General features: G+C 44.6%; 2 long non-coding RNA genes across 4 annotated transcripts; one reads left to right on the top strand and one right to left on the bottom strand.

Annotated features, from left to right (window-relative positions):
- The first annotated feature begins 595 nt into the window (after positions 1-595).
- LOC310894047 lies at positions 596-9,051 on the top strand. Its single transcript, XR_014579524.1, has 3 exons — positions 596-1,497; positions 1,945-2,269; positions 8,916-9,051. It is a non-coding gene; the product is annotated as an uncharacterized lncRNA (long non-coding RNA).
- LOC310894040 lies at positions 4,748-21,874 on the bottom strand. 3 transcript variants are annotated; one of them, XR_014579518.1, is made up of 3 exons: positions 12,961-15,149; positions 9,415-9,898; positions 4,748-8,194 (listed from the first exon to the last, which is right to left on the bottom strand). It is a non-coding gene; the product is annotated as an uncharacterized lncRNA (long non-coding RNA). The 3 variants fall into 3 exon arrangements; XR_014579519.1 differs by having other exon boundaries at positions 4,748-4,850; positions 9,781-9,898; positions 12,961-15,129; XR_014579517.1 differs by having other exon boundaries at positions 4,748-9,898; positions 12,961-21,874.
- Between the last annotated feature and the right edge of the window lie 3,992 nt (positions 21,875-25,866).

Below are 25,866 nucleotides of genomic sequence, written 5' to 3'. Positions count from 1 at the left end.
TTCAAAACTGGGCACATGCAGAGGTTAGTATGCATGTTAAGTGGGTTATACCTCCATCTTTTCCAAAGAGACAGAGGGCAGTTTCGCAAAATAGTTGTTTTTAGTACAACTGTCTTTATTGAAAATTCAGGAAATTCAGGAATCCTTGCCGTGCAAAATGACCTCCAACTCACCAACCCAAAAGGAACCAAGTGGAGAAAACACTCCTATATTTTACCCAGCGAGAAAGATATGAAGCCGGTTGAGAAAAGCATCCTTAAATCAGATTGCAAAGGTGTTTTATACCCCTAAACGTGAAGATGGGTGCTTGGTGAGATTGTCAGATTTCAACAGGTGATGCATTTCCATCAAGGTCAATAGAAGCTGCCAATGCAATGCTGTTGAAAGGTCTGCTAAGTAGAAACTCATTTTTTTTTCCAAGCTGGCCTTTAAATGATCAAGAATCTAAATCTCCCTGAAAATCCCATTCCTAAGGAGCTAAGTTGCTTTTCAAAGCGGTACTTGGGAGCCTAAGTCATTTTTCAGAATGCCTTCTTGAAAAATGTTACTGTGGATCCTCTTAGATGCTGCTTGTGGCAATAATATGTTGGTGAGGGATCATGATATCAAAGGAAATTTGATTATCAATTAGTCGAGCATGTTCTTGGGCAGATCAAGTGCAAAGAATAATTTTATTTAGCTTGAAGTGTCTAGTAAACATAAAGAGAAAAAGGGCTGTGTAGTTGGACGGGTCTTATCTCAGTATCTTTATTTACATTTTCAAAGAACACTGACGCAATAGAGCTACCAAAAGAACTGCTTTCCATCAGCCTGGGAACAGAAACAAATTAGTCTTTAATAGCGTTGTGTGAAAACTATGGCAAATGTTATGTAAAACTGTGCAAACAGAATGTTTGTGTTCTAGTTCCAGGTCATTTAGTGGGCAAAAAAAAAGAGAGACATTTTGTGTGAAATAGTCAAGAAACGGCTTGTTATTATATAAGGATAGGAACTGCTATGTCAGGCTAATGGTGACATGCCCAGAACCAGATGCTTCAAAGGAAAACGCAAGACATCCCAGCGTGGATAATTATGAAATAGTCTGACCATGGGGGAAATTTCTGCATAAACGACTTCAGTCCTAAAAGGCTATGTGTTTATATTTCTTCCAACAAGGTTTCAATGCAATTTCCCATGGATACAAGGCTTATGCAACCAGTGTGCTGGCTGACTGTGCAAATCTCTGCCTCCCGCCCTCTCTGTCCACTCTCCTGCCTCCAGCACCTCCTGAACGCCTCTGATCTCTGCCACCTGAAGTGGAGGAGAGAAGGTCTCACAAATAGCCTACAGGTTTCATGAATATAAGCTGTTCCTCAGTGAGGAAAGACAGGTAATAGTGCCAGCTCAGGGAGAGCTTACACCTCCTTAGAAACCACATGGAAGAGGATCTTACGAGTGCTCCAACTGTGGGAAAAGCTTCAACTGTGGCTCTCCATCAAAATGAGATGCAAATCCCAGGTAACCACTGGCACTAATGGCACTGCCTCTTTTTCCTATTGATTATAACTTTGGATATCCCCAGGATCTGATGTAAATGCTTAATTCTTTGTGACTGAGCGTGTTCTTAGCTTTAACAACATCCAGGGTCAATGAGCACTGAGTCAGGAGTTGAATAACATCCTGATAGGATGTTTCCTTTTGGTACCTGTAATCTACAGATTTCATTGTGACTTTTCCCATAAAACAGCTGGGCTCAATTAGTGCATGATGCTCTTTATGGGCCAGTGGGCTAATTTGTAAGTTAATTAGAAATAAGTTGAAGGCAGTGTCTTATCTCTTGGGAACACTAGAATTAATTGTTTCAAGGTGTTGAAATCCTTCCTGTTTGCCATGCTGGACTTTTTGACCCTTCTCTGGAGTAAAAAACCTTTTAGAAGATTTATGTTGTTCCTCTTTTCTGACCAGGACAGCCCATCCATTTCACATTGAACTGCTGCAGAGTCCTCAGGACAGAGATATTGAGTGTCTTCAAAGCTTGGCTGTCTTCTCAAGGACGACGGTCACCATGAGCTGCCCTATACCAATCCATTCCTCTTGCATTCCCAGTGCCACATCTTCTACCATTGCTCATAGTCTTCACAGCAGCATGACTTAAGCAAAGCCTCCTTGGAGGAAATCCATGGTAGAGTCCTTGTGACAGTAGCTGCACAGGACTGTGTTTGGATATTTTAACAGAAGTTACGCTAGGAAATACTGATGTGGAAAGGTGGATCTCCTAAAGCAGAAAGAGGTATGTATATGTTTCCCACAAAATTCAGCTGCCAGTATAACACTGCTAATGGGGAAATTTATTCATATATATTTTGGCAACTCCTCAAGGTAGCCTCATTTCAATTGCAAATCTCTCTCTTTACTTTTCATTAACACTTGTGCAAGGAAAGTATTGTTCCTAGGAGCACTATTGGGAAGGCACTATGACACACCCATCTGTGGGTTGCTTGCTCCTAAAATAAAGTAAGCAAAATGAAATCGGTGTATATTTCATCTGGAAGACCAAATGATTTATAAGATGAATCAACCCGTCAGGGACAGTCAGGGCTGGCAAACAGTATGTCATGTCTCAGACAGTGCATTACAGAGTTCAACTGCTTAACTTAACTCCAAACCTCAAAAATGTAATTTTTGGAGTCTGATTATGCAAGATATTAATTGAACGAGTTCAGAAATTTACACTGTGTACGTTTCTCCCCTCTATGATCTGAGCTGCGTGTTCATTCAGTTTGCTGGAGATGTGACTTTTAGTCACTGAAGAAGAAGCAATGAAAATGAGGCCTGGTGGCCTGGGAAGAGAAGCAGCGAGATCCTGTGAATCCAAAGGGACAGAGACTTTGCTAAGTCCAAGAGAACCAGTGGCCGTTCTTGCTGGTTTCTTGCTCAAATGAGGCTCTAGGGAATTTTGCTGGATTTTTGTTAAGCTGGAGAGCACTATGTGTTTTTGACGGGACCGCATATTCTGATGTAACACCATGCTTCTCTGAGCAGCCATATCAGCACACTATTTTCTACAGCTTTTCTTTGGACTTTAGACATTTATGTCCACGCACGCATTTTACTTCACGTTCCAGTCTTCTCTGCCATGTCTACAACACATCCTTAACCCTCATTTCCACACTCCCGCATAATCTACTGGAGGGGTGATTTTTTTGGCATTTGGGAATGGTGTTAACAAGGATCAGATGCTGCCATTGTTTATGAAAGAGCTAGGTTTCCTTTACCAGCTGTGGCATGCGTGGGTAAAAAAATTCCGGCAGTATGGGCATTACAGTGGAGTTCTTGTATTTAGCAGGTGAAAAGTCAATACTCTACCTGTAATGAGATTTGCTCATGGAAAACCCCTTGAAGTTGTTTTTAGCAGCGGGGCATTAGTCACCCTTGGACAGCTGCTGGCCGCTCGGTGCTTCTGGCTCGCGCCGTGCCGCGCGCGCGGGCTGTTTTGAAGGCTGCACAGTGTTAACGGTGACTCTTGCTTTGCCTCAGGTGTTAAGTTTAAGCACATGGTTGCTGGTTATTTTAGGAAAACATGAGCTCATGTTCCAGGCAGCCTTCCCTCCAGTGAGAAGTGGTGCGTTGCAGTCCTTTCCTGTGCACGGGGCCGAGGACGGTAATACCCTGCTTCTAGGAGGAACACGTGCACCTTGGGATTTCTACCAGTTGGGTAGATTGGGATTTCTGCTTGGGTTTTCTTTGGGGGCATGGGGTGGTGGGACCGCATGGACCGCATCTTGCACCATCATGGGGCTGTGCTGTGAAGTACCTCCTAAAGTAGCATGAGATGACACATGGCCACCCAAAATGTCTTGTTGCACCCGGTGCCCTTGAGGGTGGTGACCTGCCCACATGGGGGTATTGCTGGGGAACTGAGGGTGGGTTTGGAAAGTATGAAGAGGCTGGTCAGGGTATGTATGGAAAGGTAAGTGTGGCTGAGGGCTGGGAAAGAGATGCTTCCATGTCAGACAGAGATTAGGTGAAAAGGAGACAGTGGAGAGGTGAGATCATGGAGCAAGGTCCGAGGAGTGGAATCTATGAGAACATCAAAAGCACCGGATTAAGTCATGCTGCATGAAGGCTAAGGCAGCTCCTAAAAAACGGGAAAATACAGGTGGTGAAGGAAGAAATCAATTTAATAGACCTGAAAGCTGGCTTGCCCACAAGGACTCTGGCTCAGAACAATGATTTTTGCCTGATGGATGCTTGCCCATCCCCTCCACTCCGTGGCTTCCCCCCATCTCCAGCATTGGCCGAGCAGGGAGGGGACCCTCAGTCATTGCTCAAGGATTTTCCAGCTGGTGGACAAGGGCAAGGAAAGCCCAGCGAGGACAGGTCCCTCACCAGGTGTGCAGGGTTGGGAACCCATGTTGGTGTGTGGCAGGAACCAGAGGAGGGGAACCACCAAAGGATGCTCAGCTGGGTCCCTTCTCTGGGACCAGCCAACTCTTTCCTTCCTCTGCAGCTCAGAGTTCACAGAGAAGAAAGGCTGCTAATACAGACTGTCGCCACTTTATAAGCAAATGTCTTGAAATAATACATACATAAAGCTTTTACTAATGTCCTTATCATATGGCAGTCTAGGAGCATGCATAGATTGAATTGGATAAGCAGATCTAGGAAAACTTTTTCTGATGGAGAATTCGTTTAAAGGTAGCTCTGGGGTAAGAATTTGAAATTCAATTTCTTTTATAGTTTTGACAAAAAAGAGCAAATATGGAAGTGTTAGAAAAGATACAGCATTTTATTTAGACATCTTGTGTTGAAACACTGTGATGTTTTCCTTGGAGAACGTTCAGGGCCAGGGTACCCTTCATTCAAAATACCTAGAAAAAAATACAACATGGAAAAGCTGAAAGAAAACTGCAGAAACCAGGCTGAACAGAGAGTCTTGTCTGATACAAGGCTGCCTGGGAGAGGAAAAGTGGTTGCTTCAGCTGTTGAATTATTCCTTCAGTTTTACTGCTAAGGCTCTCCTGAGTTGCTCCGACACAGCACAGTGGGGTCTTAAATCTGGCCAGGGGATTCTCCTACTGCAGGGAAACCCCTGTGTGGCCTCAAGCCAAGGAAGTTGTTTAAGTGAGGTTACAGTTGTGTTTAGACCAGGAATGTCCCTCTGTGTAGGGCTGAAAGCATGTGGAAAGGCACAATGCCACTGAGAAGTTCCCTCCTCTGTTTCCATTTTGTGGCTTCTGCAATAATCTGTCAAAGGAACCCTATAAACCTCTAAGTAGTGGTTTTTTTAAAACATTGCTGTTATGGCAATAGTTTAATGCTGCCTCCTTTGTTATGTGTTAATGGTGCCTTCCTCTTAAGTCTACTAATAAAAGAAGCTTAAACCTCAACAAGAAAGTCCTTGTAAAGTTACAAATCAAACACATTTGTACTGCTTTTCCCGATACACAAGACACGGGTGTGGGTCTGCATGGGGTTTAACATCAGCTGCAGGCCCGCTGCTGTGCGTTTGGGTCACCTGCTCCACGCATGGGGCAGAGCTGTAAAAGAGTATTTTACACAGTGAAAAGTCTCTTAAACTAAAGGAGAAGGCGAGAAAAAGGAAGGCATAAGGAAAGTTCAGATAAATGAGGAATAATAGAGAATATTACATCTGGAATCTGGATGGAATGACTCATCTTCTGTATCGCACTTTGATCATCTCTTTAATATAACTTTTGAATCCACCCATGGAATATATTCACAGGGAGATTTTTATCTCTGCAAGTGAATTCTCCAGGCTTGTTCACAGGCCTATGGAAAACTCTCCTTTCAGTTACACTCTTTAGTGCAATATTTCTCCATTAAAAAAAATAGGAAAAGAGGGACGTGAATAATTTTCCCAAACTGGTGTGGGTGTCACCATGCATACTGCAGAGGCAGCCCCGCCCTCAAAGCACTAGACTGCTGCTATCTTCATGAGGGGGTGATGAGTGCGTGTGGATAACTGTAGAGTCTGGCCGTTTTTGGAGGAAGCTGTGGTTTAGATGACATATTAAGAAGGCTCCCAGCTTTATTTCCTATGTTTTTTAGGAGCAGTTTCTTGTTGGGAAAGTAAATATAAGAAAAAATCTAAATGACTGGGAAGTGTAGGCTGATTTCTGGAGACAAGTGCAGTGGAAAGGACAGTAAGGCTTTGGACAGACCTAGAAAATACAAAAAATAAGCCAGCTACACCTTTCCTATTGCCTTTTCCTATTTCCTTTTATACAGAGAGAGTGTGAGGGTAACCTCATGGAGTCACGCAGAGGTGGTTTTTGGCTTACCTGGTCTTGTCTTTATGTGCTTTTGTGCAAAAGCAAGGGCCATCCCCTGTGAACACTGTGGAGGTCAACACCTACTTAGCCACCAAATGGCAGTTGGCCACTTGGAGTTGTCCCGAGGGCCAAACCCAGCCCACTGGTCCTCATTCGAGATATGCCGGTGAACCCTGTGTGTGGCCCTGGGCCTGTTTTGGTGTGAAAGTGAAATGCTCTGACAGCACTGCTACAATTACCTCATCCATTAAAAGCACAGGGGCTGTGAAAGGATGGGAGGGGGATAAAAGCACAGCCCCTACCTCTCCGAAGTGATACTGAATGTGGGCTGCCCTGTCTGCACCTCTGACTGTTCCCCCTCTCCCCCCCCAAAAAAACAGCCTGGGGGCTGCTTGCAAGCAGCGTGGTGCTGGGCCTGCACGACCAGGGCTCGCTCCCCGTGGGCAAGCCAGCTGTGTTATGACTTTCAGCCATATTTTAATCGGATTGATGGAGTGGCCGGAGATGCTGATGGGATTAGAGCTCAGCATGATGACGAAGCACTCGGGATTTGCCCTCTCGCTGATCCCTGCAGCACACCAGTGGGGAATGGATGCTCCTGATTTACAAGCTTTAGGAGCCCTGCTTTGAGGTGGAGCACTTCCTAAAAGACACGGGCCCAACCAAAAGACACCTCACAGTCTGCAGCCAGAGCTTGGTCTGACTTTCTTTTGACCATGCACCATGCATCATGCATGGTCTTAAGCACTGAGATGTCACTGAGTGGGACCCAGAGGCACTATAGGGGCAGTGGGCATTTGGCCATGCTTCCTGTGAGGTGACCGTGCTATGAGCATATTATTTCTCCCCACCAATCAGAAGACAAACAAAATAATTGCTCTTGGGGCTGGCCGGTTCAGAGGGGATTACAGGCTGGGGACCGTGGTGAGTGTAGATCATCTGATGTTGAATGACAGCAGGGGAGAAAAGTGGATTTGCAACAGCTATGAGTTGCACTTAAAAATACTCATTTTTTATTTTTTTCCCTATGTGACATTAAGATAAAGCATTTCTACAGACCCCAATTGCTTTGTTTACAGGAGCAGTGTCTCTAATGCTCTCTCTAATGCTGCACCATTTACAAATTACAAGTACAATGTGAGAGTCATCCGAACTGTTATCACAAGGATGGAGAGCTCTCCAGCTTGAGTGAGCCTCGGATTTTAAGCCCTGAAAGAGCAGCTTGACACCCAGTGACCTGCCTTGTAATGTTCCTAATCCACCTCTTTATAAATACAGGCTGTGAGCGGGGCAGAGGGGGAGTGCAGCCGGGAGGATCTTGCAGCCTCGCGCACTGCTTGCGGGAAGCAGATGAAGGTGCTCACAGGCTAAGTGGATTAAGCCCGGGTAACGTCAGTTCAAAAATAGGAGCCACAGCCTGACATAAAGGGCTGGGGAAGCGAGGTTATCTGACAGCGACCAGGAGGATGCTGTGCTGGAGGGCTGGAGGTGCCCGGCGGACGCCTGCCTTCAGGACACAGCTCTTCCTGGCTCTCAGAGGGATCGTCCGCAGTGGCTGGGTGCTCCTCGCTGCCCTTCTCCTTGCCCTCGTTTAAGCACAGCCAAGCACCCAGGCTTGTTTGGGAATGGGTTGGGGTGTGTGCCTGGCCATACAGGATGCTAGACCTTCCTCCAGAGCAAAGCAGAGCATGGAGTTGAAATTAAGATTTAGAAACAATAATTAAAAAAAATATAGTAATGAATAATAATAATAATTAAATCTTCATTAGAATAAAATTTAAAAATAAGCCTTAAAAATATGAGTTAAATAATAAGAATTACCAAGCTTTCCTTGTGCCTCTCCAAACTTTTTATTTCTTCTTTTCTTGATGCACAGAGTGACGCCCTCCAGGACAGCATCTGTTTGTATCTTCTATTTCCTGCTTGAAAGAGCATCTCCAGGGCTTTGCTAACCACAGCAGTACCTAAATCTACAGCTCCTACTTCTCCACAAAATCTGACATTATCAGACTGTTCCTTCTCCCTTTTGCCCCATTTGTTTTCTACACGCACTCTGGCGTTAAACCTATTTTAAACAAGTGGTTGCCCTTGTAATCTGAAGCATGTGTTGATTTCATATTTGCCAACTCAAAAGCAGCTGAGTGGGCTTTTGAGCAAATATTAAAGAAATGGAATCTCTTTCATCCAATAATGGTGTCAGTAATTTTAAGGTTGTAATAGTAAGCAAGGAGGATGCATAAATTTATGCACAATGTACAGGGCAGTGACTCTTTCAGACTCTTTATCTTATTATGCTAATAAGTATATCTTGCTTTGCATTTTTTTTCTTCTAGATTTAAATACACAAAAGAGCCCTGTTTGTTTTCACATACATAGGGTTTGTGCTGTCAAATGACATTTACAACCTCGCATCTGCCTCTCGGCCCCCAGGAAAAGTTTGCTTTTTCTTTTTGTCCTAATGCTGCAGGAGTTAACAGCTTAGGGGATGGAAACAGGTTTGAAAGTCTCCAGGAAGATAATGCTTGGGAAGACAGGTTTAAGCTAAATAACAAAGCAGATTTCATCAGCCTTCTTGGAAACAAACTGACCAGAGACTTGTGATCTGTTTCTAAATTTGGCCTTTGCATTTTCCATGTACAGGAAGTGACGAAAACAGTGGCAGTGATCTCTGGTGAATTTGGACACGCACATCAGGGGCTGAAAGCCTTTGTCTGTTATAGGTCCGAGGTAAGCAAGCTGGGTGTTGTAAACATGACTCACAACAAGTTTAATTAAGACAACAAGCATGGGAAACACAGCAGAAGGTCACAGTTCTTTCCTCAAAGTTTTGGCAACCAAAGACTTTTCCGAAAGATTTGAATGTGCTGCACCGATGCAAATATAAATGGAGTTTTTATACTGATTTCTGTTTCCTAAAATGCACCATTTTTGGGTAATGCTAAAATAGCCCGCATAGAAAAAAACCCTGACCTAACGCATGAGCACATTAATTTGTGGCACGCCAAGCTGCAACTGATGAAAATAAAAGATGTTGTGAACATATGATAAAACTCCTATAGTCGATTTGGTCCTGCCCCAACAATGACAAATTTACTCCTGGATGAATCAGACTAAATGTGTCAGACACTTATGTACCCACCTGCCAATGCAGAACCTGCCTGTTTCTCAGACTTTCATATGCGTGCCTTGTATTTGAGCGAGCACAGTTGTGGATGGAGCAATTTGTTCCAGAAGCTCATTATCGGAGCTTTGCCTCGCAGTGGATGCTACGCGGAGCCTCAGATTTTGACTCAAGCAAGTTTCTTCCTACGCCAGCTTATGTGGTGGGCAAATGGTCCTTATGATTTGATAACTATGGGCACAGTGCTCTTGAAGAGAAGGTCATGAAACCACCTCTGCACAGAAGACCACAAAATCTGTGTGGGCACAGATTTAATGTTTTGTTTATGGGGTATGCTTTTGGGAACTTCCCACTCATTTGGGAAGCTCAGTGACACAAACTCACAGCATCGTGCTTAATGCCTTCCACATCACACAGCTCAGGTATTCTCAGGATGAACTCCATCAGTGCCAACAGCAGCCACCTGAGAGCCAAGCATCCCATCAAATCAGCTGGGTTCCTCCTACAGTGAAGAGAGAAAAAGAGGTAGGTAAAGATAGCTGAAAGGAATAGATCCCATCCTGAGCTACACATCTGTAGAGAGGAGATGGGGCAACACCATAGGTGCTTATTTCTCACTCCAGTGAAGCCAGACAAGGGAGCCCTGGTGATTAGCACACCAGGTGACCCAACTTCTAGATGGCTAAAATTAAATTAAATGAATCCCAGTTTCAGAAACAGGACTACTTCTATCAAAACACTCTTTCATATGCAGGTCTTGTGAAAACATGTCTTCAAGACTTTAGAGAAGCTCATAAACATATTTGAAAAGTCTTTTATCAAATAAAATCCTCTGGAGGGCTTTGAAGCCCAAGAAGAGAAGATTTGTAGTGGTCTGGAAAAAGAAACCCTTAGTACGTAGAATTGTTTAGCTGTGAGGGAGCTTTTCAAAATGTAAGATTTTTAGGTTAACACAGCCTCCCAATTTTCCCTGGAACCTGTCCTCTTAAATCCTCCAGAAGCATTTGAAAACTCCCTATCTAAATTAAAAAGAAGTATTAAATTTATGAAACTTGGAAAGCGAAATTTGGTTTCTGAAGAGAATTTTAAGTCATAGGACTTGCAAACTCTATCCCAGGATTCAAAAGTATTTTAAAATGCATCTGGATGGAAATGCCCAAAATCATAAATAATGTCAAAGAGCCATTTTGCAACATGCGCCTTTGAAAATCTGTCCCTTACTTTCTACGCTTTCTCATTCCCTTTAATTAAAAGCAGCAAAAACACCAAGCAGTTGTATTTTCTGATTGTCTGCTGGCCTCTGTGATTAAAACATGCCACTCACATAAAGCAAATGTGTGTGTTAAGAGTGAAGGTTTTGCATGGCTTACTGTCTAAAATGAATGTTTTGGATCATTCTGTTTACATGTACAGATGGCTTTCGCAGAGGATTCTCTGTGAAATCACAACACTATTTTATTTTATTTAAGCATCTTACTAATAATTATGAAACTAGATCAGTCTGATTTTCTCTTGGAGAGATTTTGTCACGCAATCCCAGCATTCACATGTTGCGTATGGCCAGTGTGAACTTCTGGAGAAACTAATTTTGCAGCCAGGTTCCCCAAAAGCTTCCATTCTCTGTTTTTCAGGGAAGAGTCTGGGAAGCCCAATTGTTTACAGGAACAGAAAAATATTGTAAATTTGGAAAACGAAGCCCACTCTGTCGTGCAAATAATAAATATTTTTTTTTTTGTATTTAGTAAATTTAAAAATAAATACAAAAAAGCATCCATGGAAAAAAGCCATTCCTCCAGGACAAGGAGGAGGGAATGCTCCCAGCCATTGCAAAACGTTGACATGTTGCAGTAATATCCTCCCGTCACCTCTGTTGCAAGCTGTCGCATTCAGAAACCCTATGGTGGGATTAAACAACAGTTTCAAACAGATTAACTAAGGAATAGCCACAGCCCTGTGCGGGTGCCTTGGCTGAACTGGTGAAAGCAGTGTTTTGCATTGCTTGCTTCCGCATGGGAAAAGCAGTGGCACCTGCTGCAGGAGAGGTCTCATGAGCTTTGCTTCTCAGGTGCTTGGCGTTCAGCATTGGGTATTTCTGCTTGAAAGAAGAGTTTTGGACCTGGAGCATTTTGTCAAAGCCCAGTCACCTCAATGGCTTTGGTTACATAGCAGTGAACTCAGCATCTGGCAGGATTGGACCCAAGCAGCCCGGCTGTCTCAAGCAAACAGATTGGCGTTGACTAATTAATGTAACGGCTATTGGCTTTAATGTCCTATGAACTCCTCTCTAAGCTCGTCTAAAACCCAAGAGCTAAAGAGCACATGAGCACTGAAGTGAAGGGGGGAGTATCGTATTTTACTACCAGCTTTTGAGAAAAATCCTATTCATAGCCCTTCTGGGACCACACTGGCTTCTGAAACATATTTTCTCTTGAGAGCTGGACCAAAGATGCAAGTCAGAATTACATGAATTTTGTGAAATCTGCATTTGCAAGGGGCAGAGGGGAGAAATCTGTATAACCACAAAAAATAGTTCGAATACCAAGGCAAGAATGCATACGCAGAATTTGGTTTCACTCAATTTTTCTTTTTTTTTAATGTGACTATATTTTTTGTTGTTCTTGTTGTTGTTTCAAGGGGGAGAGGACTTTTAAGGATAAGAGGAATTCTGGATGATCGGAATAAGCAGGTCTAACATCAAAATAGGGACATCTGTAGCTATGATCTGGTTGGTTTGCTGTCCTACACATTTTATTCAACACAGAATTGCAATAACTCATGATGAAAGGACTCTGAGGCTCCTACTGTGTCAAATCAGGCAAGACACTCATTTAGATAAGGAAATTTTACCTGAGTAAGAGCTCAACGTGGACTGTAAAATCTGTAAAATCTGTAAAATCATGAAATCCTCAAGCTAAGGCGATAAGAGACCAAAATCCTTCAGACAGACAAGTAAAATAGGATTTCCGACCTCCATGGTTACTCACCTCCTACTAATGAGCTCTGGCATCTGTGGCAGAATTGTTAAAAGAGTATTGATCTCCTGCAAAATTTGGTGTGTAATGGTGAATAGCAGACACACAGAGAATATCAAATTCTCCTCCCTTGCAATTTCCCAGTGGGCTGATCAGTTGGGGAATGCTGGAAATGCAGATGGCATTTCCATTTCTCCACTTCATCCATCAAATGTCTATTTGATGGTCCATCCAACCAGTGTGACTGGGTTTCTTCTTTTCTCTTTTTTTTTTCCCCCCTTCCCAAAGGAAGGTTATTGAATGTTGATGCAGTCATATGTTATAAAGCAAAGGGTTAATGAGGGCAACTACTTAAAACCAGGCTCTTGCTCCTGAGCAAAATGAAAGCAATTTATTTTCATGCAGTTTTAAAAACAGCCAGTGCTGTTAAATATATTTGTGTTTCAGTGCACATTTTTCCTGCTCTTTCAAACCTTGCTGCCTACCCTAATGTGAGTGTTAGTCTGCATGTGCAGGCAGTACTGAGAGGCAATTTTCCAAGAACAGCCACGAGCACACCACTTCATCAAAACAGAATTTTAGACGGGCTTACCTGCTGACTGCACAGTTGGCCATGGTGGGTAAGAAGGCACCGGCTACACTCTCAGATCTGGATCTACCTGACCCACTGGGGTTGAACCTTCCCAGGACCCTCCGCTGGGCTTATCTTGCGCTTGTCTCAGAAGAAAAATGAGTTTCGTTATCCTCAGGGAAAGCGGCTGCTGCCTTTCCTTGAGGACTCCTTTGCACTCTGGAGCAGGGAACTAGGGTCAGCGAACTTGTGTCACACACCCGACCTCTTCGCCTGCTTTGGAAAACCTACCCAAATTTGGCCAAGCAACTAACATCTATAAAAAAATCCATCCCTACATGATCCATGGAGACTTCTGACTCCAGGTCAGGGTTTGAGCAGCAAGCAGTAAAAATGAAGCATGAGACCATGTCCTGGAGAAAAAAAACAAGATATTGAATAGCTGTTCATTACTCAAGGATTGAGAGAGGTATTGAGAGATTGAGAGAGAGAGGTGTGGTGGTAAAAAATAGCATGCAATTCTTATAATTAAAAGCTGTTTCAGGATGCATACGTACAGAGGAAGGTGAAGTGATATTCTACAAACAACCTCAATTTACACATTCCTGAGTTTCGAAGTGCTTGGCTGCTGCTGCACTATGGGTACAAGTGTGCTTTTTTCTTTTTTTTTCCTGTTGCATAGCGTGGTCTGCTGCCTTTCAGTTCCTTGTACTTCTCTGGCTTTATATGATGTGGAATATTTGTGACTGCAGTGATGTGATCTCAGAGCTCTTTTCAGGGCTGTGGAAGAAATGAAATGTTGAGCTTATTGCGAGCAGTTGCTAAGAAAGAAAAAAAAAAAGCTATTTTAAGCTGTTCCACAGAAGCACACACTGGGTTGATTGGTTATTGATTCCAGTTTCATTTCAGAGAAAGCACATTTTTAGCCACAAACATGTGCAGCCACATGTTGAGCTCTAAGTGTGAAAAGTGCATCAGCTGTAAGGCTCTGCTCTGAGCCCGAGCATCCAAAGTTGCCGAGGACCCCCATTTCCAGCTGAAGAGCATGGCCACAGTCCCTTGAGGAAAATCTTCCTGGCTCCTTCAGCTGTATGGAGCCTTGGATTCACTTCACTTAGGAGCAGGTTGTGCCTTGGATCTTGCAAGCTGATACAGGATGGGAAATTAAACAAAGCCATGGACTGCTCCGGACATTGGAGCGTGACTGTCTATGCTGTTGGACTGGTCCAGTGAATGGGGCATGAATTCTGCAGGCTTCCCAGACAATGCCTAGACAGGGCAGCACGAAAATTTTAGAGGATGCCACGGGCTCTTCTGTGCAGGATGGCTTTGGTGTCAGGCAACACAAATGGTCTTGTTCAATGTATGAGGAAAAGATGTGGCCAGAGACATACAGGTAGGTAATGCCTTCAGAGTGGACAAAAAGAAGAGACGTGTGAGTTGCACTTTTTTTTTTTTTCTGCTTTTACTCCAGCTAAACCAAAATGGAGGTTTTGTGGCAATTCGCTGTTAGCCTAGGACAGGAGAAATATGAGCAGGGAGCAGCAATGCCTGTGGCCACCAGGCTTCTGGGATACTCCTTCTTCAGTCGTTAGTTGAGAATAAATAACAACAAAGCACCTCCCTGAATAAATGTTTGTAGGAAGGGAGCCCAAGTTCAGGCACATTTAAAAAGGACATTATTTTCCCCAGAAGAAAGCCAGAGTCTGTAAAAATGAACATGGCAAATACTTGGAAACTGTTTGCTATTTCCTGGAGGCTTTTCCCTTTCCTTCTCTTGCAAGTCAATGTGTGCTTTGCCTGGATGAGGGAGGGTGTGTATATATATATATATATATTTTTTTTTTTTTTTTCAGAAGTGCTGAAGATATCTTATTTTCCTTTTGTGAGGAGGCTTTAGACACCTTGAACTTTCTCCATTTCTTGGTCTGGAAGAACTGAAATGTGGTCATTTGTGTGGGCTGCGAAAGACGTGTATGTGCCCATTTTCAGAGGAGACTGGAGGCACATATCCCATGAAAATGAGAATAGAAAGGGATCCTGTCAGTGCCTACTGAAACAGTTTTTTCTGAAATATTCACTCTTGAACCTCACTTGTGTTGCTGATTGTATATTAGGAACAATGGGTGCAGGTCCTCATCATCCATGCATGTCAATGCATTATCAAATCCATCTGTATGTCCAGACCAGTCGGATACCTCAGCAGTTCTGTTGGTATTGGCTGACCCATGCTGAGGTCTCCTTCCTGTGTGATTTCAAACAGGAATTACAGACCTCAGCATAGTACTGACCTGTGGATCTAGACAACTGTACATCCAAAGTCTGGTTACCCATTTGTTATCAGCAGGATTCTGGCTGAAGTCTGTGAGGAGGACCTGCAGACCTGGTTTTTCCTTCTCTGGTTGGCAGGGAAAAATGTGGGTTACTGCTAGAAATTTGCCCTTTATAGAAATGAGTTATGGCCAAGTGCACAGCTGGATCCATGTTCCCCCAGTGTCTCATCCCAGACCAGCCCCCTGTTTCTCATCCCAGTTTTCCTAAATATAAGATTAGCCAATTGGTCTTCCAATTAGTGTTTAATCATATATATGAAGTCAAATGGCTCCAACAAGAGAGGTGTGAAGCAACTTGCCCCAACAACAGCACAAAGCTGCGCAATAACTGCTGGGTACCTCAAAGCCACATCAAGCCTCTTCCCTAACAGCACGAACAATTGAGCTTGGGCCTCCTCACATTGGTGCTGTAGGATTCCAAGCAAAGGGAGATCTAAAGCAAAGGTGGCAAAACGGGGACAAATGGAACAAACTCAGTGTTTCACGTTTCTCACCACTTCTCTAGCAGAAAATATGTTTCCTAAAGTAAGCCAAGACAACATCAAAACTGTATCGTCCCATGTCCATTCCTGCTTAATGAGGCATCTTCATGTAGATCAGTTAGCACAAACACTTATTCTTTCATCCTTTCAGCAACCAGTCAACCACAAAAATATAACTGACATTTAAACTGTGCAGGAGGAGAGGCAGACGGGTTAGTGAGGCTGAAGCCAGGGCCAGTAATTCCACAGTGTAACACGAAGGCCCTCAAACAAATGCTATATGAATTAATTGAGGTTGAACTGGAAGATATGTTTTTTTGCTAGAATTAATAACAGCTGACAGCTTGACCTATTCTTGCAGTTTACCACACCAGCATCAGTCCCAGGCACTGCTTATCTCTTCTCCTTTGCTCTCTCTGAATGCCATAGTGCTGGATTAACTTCTGAACGGTGCTGGGAAGACCCAGAAGGTCTCCCCCATCCCTGGTCCACACCACTGGGTGTACCCAGACACATAGCAGGGTCTTTTTCTCATGGTGTTGGCTCCCCAGGATACTTCTCCCCTGCTGTCAGAAGCTTGGAGAGAGCCTGGCGGTGTTGCTAATGGGGCGTGAGCATGTATTGAGGCTTGTCATGTGGATATTATAGCTTGTGAGTGTTTACCAGCTGCTTCCACATCCTGGAGAGAATTTCTGTCTACGGGGGTCCATTAGGAGAATTTTCATACCATATTTATTCTGAGGGAAAAGACACTGAAATAACACGACCCCAAACTGAGTAACAAACCTGAAAACTGCAGAGCAAATTATCACAGGGAAAAGGCACTCTCTGCTCAGCACCTGCCTGGTAATGATGCTTTCTTCCTCTTCTGTTTATTTTAACATAATGTTTCTACGCAGGTAACATAAGGCTACAGGCAACAGCATCTCTCAAGTACCCACTGACTCCAGCTGTGTCAGGTCGCTGTGGATTTCACAGTCGTTATCACCTCGTAGCTTAATGAGACACAAACCAGAGCAGCTTGAAGTCTCGGGTGATGCGTGTGTGTTTGCAATACATATTTAAGACCCCCTTCTGAGCTGTGGATAAGAGTTGAAGGCATGCATTTACCCTGCCAGTGAAACCTGAAAATCAATCCTTACTGCCACTGTTTTGAGGAGAGGCAGGCGCAAGCTGAGGGCAGCATCTCATGTGGACACCTTTCTTCTTTAATGCCAAGACTGGGCCTCCTCATCTAGGACAGTACATGCACCAGGTTAACCATGAAAAGAGGTGCCAGGCTGCCAGAGGTGAAGCAGAAACTTAAGGTTTTGGTCCTGGGATGGATCTGAGCATAGCTGCGGGTGTCTGGTTCTGCAGGGAAGCTGCTGATGTTGGGAATCTCGTCTGTTTGGGCTGTAGTTTCAAAAACACAGTAATAACAACAACTACAATTAATAGGTTCAGCAGTGGTGGTGAGAAGGTGTTGAAAGTTTCTGCACTATAAATGAGATTCATCACACCACTCTTCAGGTGGCAAAGTCTGAGATTCCCCTTGTGGGGAACCATGGAGAACCATGGAGAGCAAGGTTCATTTGGCTGAGATTACAGATATATCTTAGGATGTGATGGCTTTCCCCTGGAGACATCTTCCTCCCTTCCTCAGTTAGAATAATATCCTGGAAACAACTTGCTTTGACCTGGATGCATGTCCTACGGATGTAGCAAATGTGAGTCCAGATGGTTTTACCATCCATGTGGCAAGGAGATCTACAAATGGATGTTGATCCTTGGCTTGTACAGATTATTCCTCCCATGGAGCTGGCCTTAGCTTTCCAATTTACAGCAGAAGTGCAACTGGCAGCAAGAGCAAACCTTCTTTTTAGTGCTTTGATCCAGGCTCTGCTGAGCAAAAACTGCTGACATTCATGGGTATTCTGGGGAACTTCCTCAGACATCTTTTACTCTTGAAGACTGATAGACAGACAGTTACAGCTCTCTCCTGTACTTACTTGATTCCTTCTCTGACATACTAAATGGAGTTGGCTTCCTTCTCTTTGAACATGTTCTCTCCTCATCCTGAGCAAAGTCAGTGCCAGAATACGAGGATAGTGGTGCAGCTCTTCATGCTCTGGTTGTCTTGCCTATCTTCCTAATGCTTTCGGCTGTATTTCAGCTTCACACTTGTCCCTGGAAGCTCATTTTTATGTGGGAGTCCTACCAGCTGCTACAGCCATGCCCCGAAGCCAGCCAGGATGCCTTGGTGCTGCAGCAATATGATGATATTCATAATACTGGAGCTCTTTTTTTAAAAAATTCTTTTATATAGTCACTTCTCTGTAAGTTCTCAGCCTCTTGCAGGAGCATGTTTCTTCCTCCGAGAGGCAAAGATCTTTCCCAGCTCCCATTGATTTCCAAGAGATCTGTGGGCACTCAGCATTTCAGATTAACAAGCCCTAATTGTCTCACGTCCTCCTGCCAAAGCAGGTATTTGCGTCCCCACACTGTGCCCTCATGGGAAGAGCTGCTTCCAAAAATCATCCCCTTAAAAGCCTCAACTTTGTGCTGGGGACTTCTGCAACTTGATCAGGTTTTGCATTTATTTATGGGCTAACAGAATAGTTGTATTTTAGTCAGACCCTCTATGGAGCTGAAGGAAAACAAAGCCGAACATCTCCTTCCAATGTTGCCAACTGGTCCTATTGTACAGTGGTTTTGTCAGCAAGTCATTTAAGATCCTAATCCCTTTCAGCTATTAGGGGGACTCCAGGGCAGGGTGAGACTGGAAACAGGAGTGATTTTCACTTGGATTTTCATCTTTTCTTTTCTCTAGTGCTGTAACCTGATAAAGAGGCAATGGTGTTTCACAATGTGCTTTTCCATTCACTGCTGCCTGCTTAAAATGAGGAAGGTGGAGGAGTAAGAAGAAAAGACTCTTTTAAATCCGTAGGGGAGCATTGGTGCCTGTAAGAGCTGTTCAAAGAAGTAAAGCCACTTTAGCTTGTTGATCTATTTCTGCACTGTAATTTATGCTGCCATTCACGAAGTGTCAGAAAGCTATTGTAAACCATTCTGTTAACCCACGCTGCAGTCTTGAGGGGCTCCAGTCCATGGTTCTGTCAGCACTGGTATACTGGTGGTAGGATAATAGCAGGTTTCACTCCTAGAATTTTTATTTTTGTTTTTTAAGGCGGGGTAGTTAATGCAGAAGAGCAAGAATTTTAATGATTCCCAACAGACCACCCACTTAGCTATTAGCAGTAGGAAAGCTACAGTGCATGCATCCTGGTAGAGGTGAGTTTTGAGGAGAGATGTGAAATATAAGCCAGAGCTTTCACAAATGATTTCTGGAAGGTGCTTCACGAAATACCACATCGGTAAGATATCTCAGAAGAAGGTGCAGGCTGGGAAATTGCTTCTGATTAGTTGCTGGGAGAAAGATACTGTTTCTCTGGACCTTGCCACTTGTATGAGAAGGGAAGTGAGATAAAGGATCATTCAGGAGGATAATGTGCTGTGAGCAACAGGGGAATAGGCAGGGCAATGGTATAACAGAAAGATGCTGAGGACAGGATCCATCTCAGCTAACATTAAACATTTAGTCATCCAGGCTCTCTTTGTGGTCAGAAGCACATGGCACTTTGAAGGCAAGATTCATCTGACCTATTTTGGGCACAGACCTACCTAGGATGAGATTAATTACTTTCACATGTGCCAGTTTCCTCCTTCTGATACTGAGGGGAGCTGACATAGAACACAGATACAGACGTCTGTATTTTAGATGCATGAAGGGAAGAGAGACAAATCCTCCTTTGCACGTGGAGTGGGACTGTGAGAGAAGGAAAGCATGGCATCCTCTGAACCTGAGACAGCATCCAGTCTCCATCCATCCTTGGTCTGGGAGAGACAAGGAACAGAATGACAGGGGATGGCTCCATTGCTGGAGGAGAAGCTGAGAAACCAATGGAGAAACTACACAGGGCCAGGTAACATCAAAATGATGTATTAGGATGATAGTAGTGAAGTTTATAGAGTTTCTGAATGGGAGGACATGGGAACAAGTCAAGACAGAACATTTTGTAGAGGCATCGAAAAGGTCTGAAACATCACAGATGGAGATTATATGGAAGTATTTGTCTGTGGCCAAAATATGAAAGATGAGCTAGTATGTGGAAGAAAATACGTTTTTGGGGTTAGGTTCTGAAAAGCAGCAGGAGGACAGTATTGATGGAAACCAAGAAAAGAAGATAGGCATCAGAGGCCAAGGAGCTTAGGTTCAGACATGTTATGTTTCAATTCTCACCAAGAGATTCTAGGTAATATGGGAGATGTAGGCTGAAAAGAATAACACAAGAAAATAGAAATGAATAAATTAGTTGTAAAGTTTCATTAGTTATTACAGAATCATAGAATAACTTGGGTTGGAAGGGACCTTAAAGATCATGAAGTCCCACCCCCCTGCCATGGGCAGGGACACCTCCCACCAGACCAGGTTGCCCAAAGCCCCATCCAGCCTGGCCTTGAACACCTCCAGGGATGGGGCATCCACAGCTTCTCTGGGCAACCTGTGCCAGGGCCTCACCACCCTCTGAGTGAAGAATTTCTTCCTTATATCTAATCTAAATTTCCCCTCTTTAGTTTAAAGCCATTACCCCTTGTCCAGGAGTACACTCCCTGACAAAGCGTCCCTCCCCAGTTCTCCTGTAGGCCCCCTTTAGGCACTGAAAGGCTTCTATAAGGTCTCCCTGGAGCCTTCTGTAGTGGGTTTATGTGGCAAGGTTTTGGTAGCAGGGGGCCATAGAGGTGGCTTCTGTGAGAAGAATCCAGAAGGTGCCCCATGTTGGATAAGGGCCCCACTGCTGACCAGAGCCGAGCCAATAAGTGATGTTGTTTGTGCCTCTGTGAGAGCATATTTAAGAAAGGGAAAAAAAATGCTGCTACACAGCAGCTGGGAGAGAGAGGAGTGAAAAACAGCCTTGCAGGCACCAAGGTCAGTGCAGCAGGAGGGCAGGAGGTGCTCCAGGTGCCAGAGCAGAAGTCCCCTGCGGCCTGTGGAGAGGCCCCTGGTGGAGCAGGCTGTCCCCCTGCAGCCCACGGGTCCCACATGGAGCAGATCTCCACGCTGCAGCCCGTGGAGGAGCCCCCGGTGGAGCAGGTGGATGGGGCCTGGAGGAGGCTGCGGCCCATGGAGAGCCCCCGCAGGAGCAGGCCCCGGGCCGGAGCTGCAGCCCGTGGAGAGGAGCCCACGCAGGAGCAGGGGTCTGGGGGTGCCAGAATCCCGTGGGAGGGACCCCGCGTGGAGCAGGGGCAGGGAGGGACCGTGAAGGAGCAGCGGAGACGAAGCGTCAGGGACTGACCGCAGCCCCCATTTCCCATTCTCCTGTGCTGCTTAGGGGGAGGAGGTGGAAGAGGGTGGATGGGGGGGAAAGCGTTTTTGGTTTCTTTCCTTTGTTTCTCACTTCTCTAGTTTGTTAGTAGTAGGCAAAAAATCTTACTGTCTCCCTACTCTGAGTCTGTTTTGCCCATTACGATAATTGTTGAGCAATCTTCCCGTCCTTATCTCAACCCTTGAGCCCTTTGTGTCGTATTTTCTCCCCCTCCTCAAAGAGGAAGGGGGAGTGAGAGAGCAGCCATGGTGGGACTCGGCTGTCCACCTGAGTAAAACCACCACTCCTTCTCTTCTCCAGGCTGAACAACTCCAAATTCTCTCAGCCCATCTTCATAGGAGAGGTTCAGAGAGGCTCCAGCCCTCTGATAATCTTCATGGTCCTCCTCTGGACTTGCTCTAATAGGTCCATGTCCTTCTTGTGCTGGGGGCCCCAGAGCTGAACGCAGCACTCCAAGTGGGGTCTCATGAGAGCAGAGCAGAGGGGGACAATCACCTCCCTCACCCTGCTGGCTATGCTTCCTTTGATGCAGCCCAGGATATGTCTGGCTTCTGGGCTGCAAGCGCACATTGCTGTCTCATGGTGAGCTTCTCACCAACCAGCACCCTCAGGTCCTTCTCAGGGCTGCTCTCAATCCATTCTGTGCCCAGCCTGTGTTTGTGCTTGGGATTGTCCCAAGCCCAGGTGCAGCACCTTGCACTTGGCCTTGTTGAACTCATGAGGTTCACACAGGCACACATCTCAAGCCTGTCAAGGTCCCCCTGGATGGCATCCACAGCATGTCATCAGATGGCATCCTCCAGCGTGTCAGCCGCACCACTCAGCTTGGTGCCATCAGCAAACTCGCTGAGGGTGCACTTGATCCCACTGTCCAAGTCATCAACAAAAATGTTAAACAGCGCTGGTCCCAATACTGGCCCCTGAGGAACACCATTCATCACTGATCTCCACCTGGTTATTGAGACATTGACCATAACTCTTTGAGTGCGACCATCCAGACAATTCCTTACCCACCAGGTGGTCCATCAAATCCATGTCTCTCCAATTTAGAGACAAGGATGTTGTGTGGGAAGAAATGGGTTGCTTCAAGAAGAATCAACATTATAACTATCAACTTAAAAAGGTTATGTTTCTTCATTACTATTTCTCCTGAATTTGCATTCAAAAATCTTGTATCAACAATCTTAATCTTGCTGAAATGTATATTTTGCACTGGAAAACTGGTTTTGCATGGACAAAAGGGAAAGCTTTTGGGATGACTGCAGCACAAATTTCTGTGAATGGTTGTTTAAGCTCTTTTGCCAGAAATGTCATGGATATGCTTAGAACTCCAAGGAAGGGAAGTGGTTTTGAAACTCCTAACTCTGTGTTTTCAGCCAGAATAGCCATTTGGGGTGTATTTCACATGAAGAATGGCTTCAGGGCTTGATATATCTTCATTCTGGGTCCTGTTTTGTGCCAATGAAGTTCTCAATGTTTAGCAAATAATAGTAGAAATAAGCTGTGTAAGCATAAGACAATCTTCACTTTAAAATTTTATGTGTAGAAAAATGATCTCATAGGCACATGCGGTGGATGGTTAAATGTGTCTTGGACTAAACTCAGTCTGGAGACTAAGACTCCTAGACAATAAAAACACAAATGCTGGGCATTTCCCTCCAGCCATGCACATGCACATGAAGCACACCTTCTGGACTGAGGTAGGGGAGCACGTATCAAAAGAGATTACGGAGGACACCTTTGATCTGTTGTTTTCTTCTTTTACTGTAAGTTGCAGAACTGTGATCTGTCATTTTCAGTTCAAATTTTGAACACGTGCAATTCCACCCATTTCAGAAGTTTCACAGAATCAAAGAAGGGTCCATGTCGACAGGGACCTCTAGAAGTCATCTGGGCCAGAATACCATCAGCCTTCTTAGCAGCAAGAGCCTGTTGCTGGCTCACGTTGAGCTTGGTGTCCACCAGGACCCCCAGGTCCTTTGCTGCAGAGCTGCTTCCCAGCTGGGTGCCCCCAGCATGTCCTGGTGCCTGGGGTCACTCCTCCCCAGGTGCAGGGCTCTGCACTTCTCCATGTAGACGTTCAGGATGTTCTTGGCAGCCCACCTTTCCCACTTATCAAAGTCCCTCTGGATGTCAGCACAGCCCCCTTGGTGAGTCAGCCACTCCCCCCAGTTTCACATTGTCTGTGTCCAGATTGCTAATGAAGATGTTAAACATGTCTGGAACTAGTATTACTATTTCCACACTCTTCTTTCAAAGCATGTGTTTCCCTCAGTGACTAGGGTCAAGCTGTGGCCCTGTGCAAGATGATAAAATCAGGAATAACCATGGATGTCTTGAGTTCAAAGCTGCTAATGGAAGAGAAAAATTGAGAAACAGTCACGCCAGAGAGCAACGTGTTTTTCTCTGTATATTAGAGTGAAGCAGGGACCAATGGAGCATTGTAAAAGCAAAACAGAAGAGCAAAACCTCTTTCTGACATTTTCCTCACCAGATGTTTTGTAGGTAGAACAAAATCTGCACCTCACAGGACTGTTAAAAGACTTAAGCCAAGCTGAAAGATTTCTTCATTTATATCAATGTAAATATTATGAGTGTGGATCTGACCAGTTAGTAGCCCCTGATTGATGTGCGATATTAGATTCATGCCTGCCTCAGGAAAAATGATCTCCTGTCATGTTAGTTTTTATTCTCCTTCCTCTTTGCCACAGGATGCCTGATCGGATAGTCTTGAGTGCTCTCTGTTAGATATGCCTCTCTACACTGGGCAGACCAAGTGCTTCACAGACCAAGCAAGTCTGTCTGCTGGGAACTTCCACTTGTGTCAACAGCAATGGCTTTGGCACAGATATCTGGGATTTAATAAATTTAATTAAATTTAATAAAGAAAATGCTAAAAAAGTCATTTCAGTTTTAAAAGTCTTTTCCACTTTTTTATTTAGGTAAAACATTTTCTTCTGGAATAACAGTAATGTAAAGTAATTACAGTGCAGGGAAGACTGAAAATGGAAGAATAAGCAAAGAACATTTTGTATTTGAATGTTGAGATCTCAGTGCTGAAATGCCTTGAAATAATAGGATCTAGGTGATTCTATCTATCTATCTATCTATCTATCTATCTATCTATCTATCTATCTATCATTTTTAAGACCAATTTTTTTCCATCAGTAGGCTAATATGTTAGTTAAAGCACAGGACCCTGGAAAGCAGGTGATCTCTCTGCACCTCTGTTTTCTCGGGGTAAGTTAGAGACAGGTATATCTGCTTGTATGATAGAGTTGTTCAGGCCACATTATTTAGAACTTGTGCCCTGAGTCCACGGAGGAGCATATCTAACCTCCCTTACTTAAATTATACCAGTATTGTAAACGGTAACCTGCTTAGGAGTAAGCTACACAAACTCACAGTATTTTTTGCTGGTGGGGCTGGTGGGGGGCAGAGGCAGAGGGAGGAGCTGGGAAGTGCTGGCTGGAGAAGAAACCGCCTCTGTGATCTCTGCGACCTGCTTTGCTGATAACTGGAAGGGGATTTTCTTAAGAGAAAACCTGCAAGCTATATGAGGAGAATAATCCATTTGACCCTTGCTCTCTCTTAAGCCTTCAAGCCATCATGACATCTCATTTGTCACCGACTGCAGGACCACTTCTGGGGACTAGTGTTGATTGCAAGGCAGCCTCGATGCTGCTCCGGCCAGGAGGAGGGTGACAACCGGCGCGGGGACATCAGAGCAGGGCATGCGAGTGAGGACATAGCGATCATATTTGGGGAGGGTGAGAGCTGGTTGCAGCGAGAAAGATAAACAGGGCGTGCTTGTGCAAGTGACCTTATTTACATTAGCACGCCAAGGAGGGACCAGATGTCCTGCAGCAAAGGAAATGAGTCCGCACACATGCGGGAGCGGGTCCAGCACGGCTTGGCTGGCACAGGCCCAGAAGCTGCTTCTCAGGGTGACGGCTCGGGGTTTTAAGGGCAGCTGCCATCCTGAGCACTGGGTTTTTGAAGTGCCCTGAATTGCAGGCTGTGCTGAATGGGGCACGGCACTCACCAAGTGCCGGTGGAAAGGGTGTTCTGCCCTGGCACCCATCACCCCTCCGTGTGCGTGGCTCATTCAAAATCATAATTTGTTATTTCCAGATTTGGCCGCTGGATTGCTCATGGACCAATCCCTGATTTTTTTTATTTTTTTTTAATACTGTACTTGTTATTCTCTGAATATTTTGGGTGGGTAATTACCCAGTGTGTACTGTGTGCTGCAGAACCCAGGAATATTTGCTTTGGCTTTTCTTCCTGGTTAGTTAGGGTGTGCGGTTGCTGGCCGAGATCTCATGGCATTGTTTCTGACTACGTAAATGAAAATTTTAAACAAGGGAATAATGAATACAGACCAGAGAATAAGGCACATCCTGTGGCAGTTTCACACAGGCAATTTTTCTCGCTAGAATCCATGAGGGGCTTAGTGGCTGTTATTATTTACACATGCACTTAATGGCTGTCCACATACCGTTGATACAGGATAGCACCTAGTAATCAGAGCCAACTGAGGTTGATGGGTGCTTTGAAACATCCCTTTTCCTGTCCAAGTGTCCTTTCCCTGTCCTCCTTTCTGTTTGACGATGGATGAGGAAGAAATCCTTCATTTCAAACTGCCTGAAATCAATGGCTGGGTGTAACCAGCTTCAAACACCGCCAAGAGTCAGTGTGTAGCTCCATGTGTTGCTGTTTCCGTAGCTCAGCATGTCATTGATG

Source organism: Anser anser (genome assembly GCF_964211835.1).
Source record: "Anser anser genome assembly, chromosome: 1".
In the NCBI taxonomy this organism is placed as follows: Eukaryota; Metazoa; Chordata; class Aves; order Anseriformes; family Anatidae; genus Anser; species Anser anser.
This window is presented reverse-complemented; position numbering and strand designations above follow the sequence as displayed.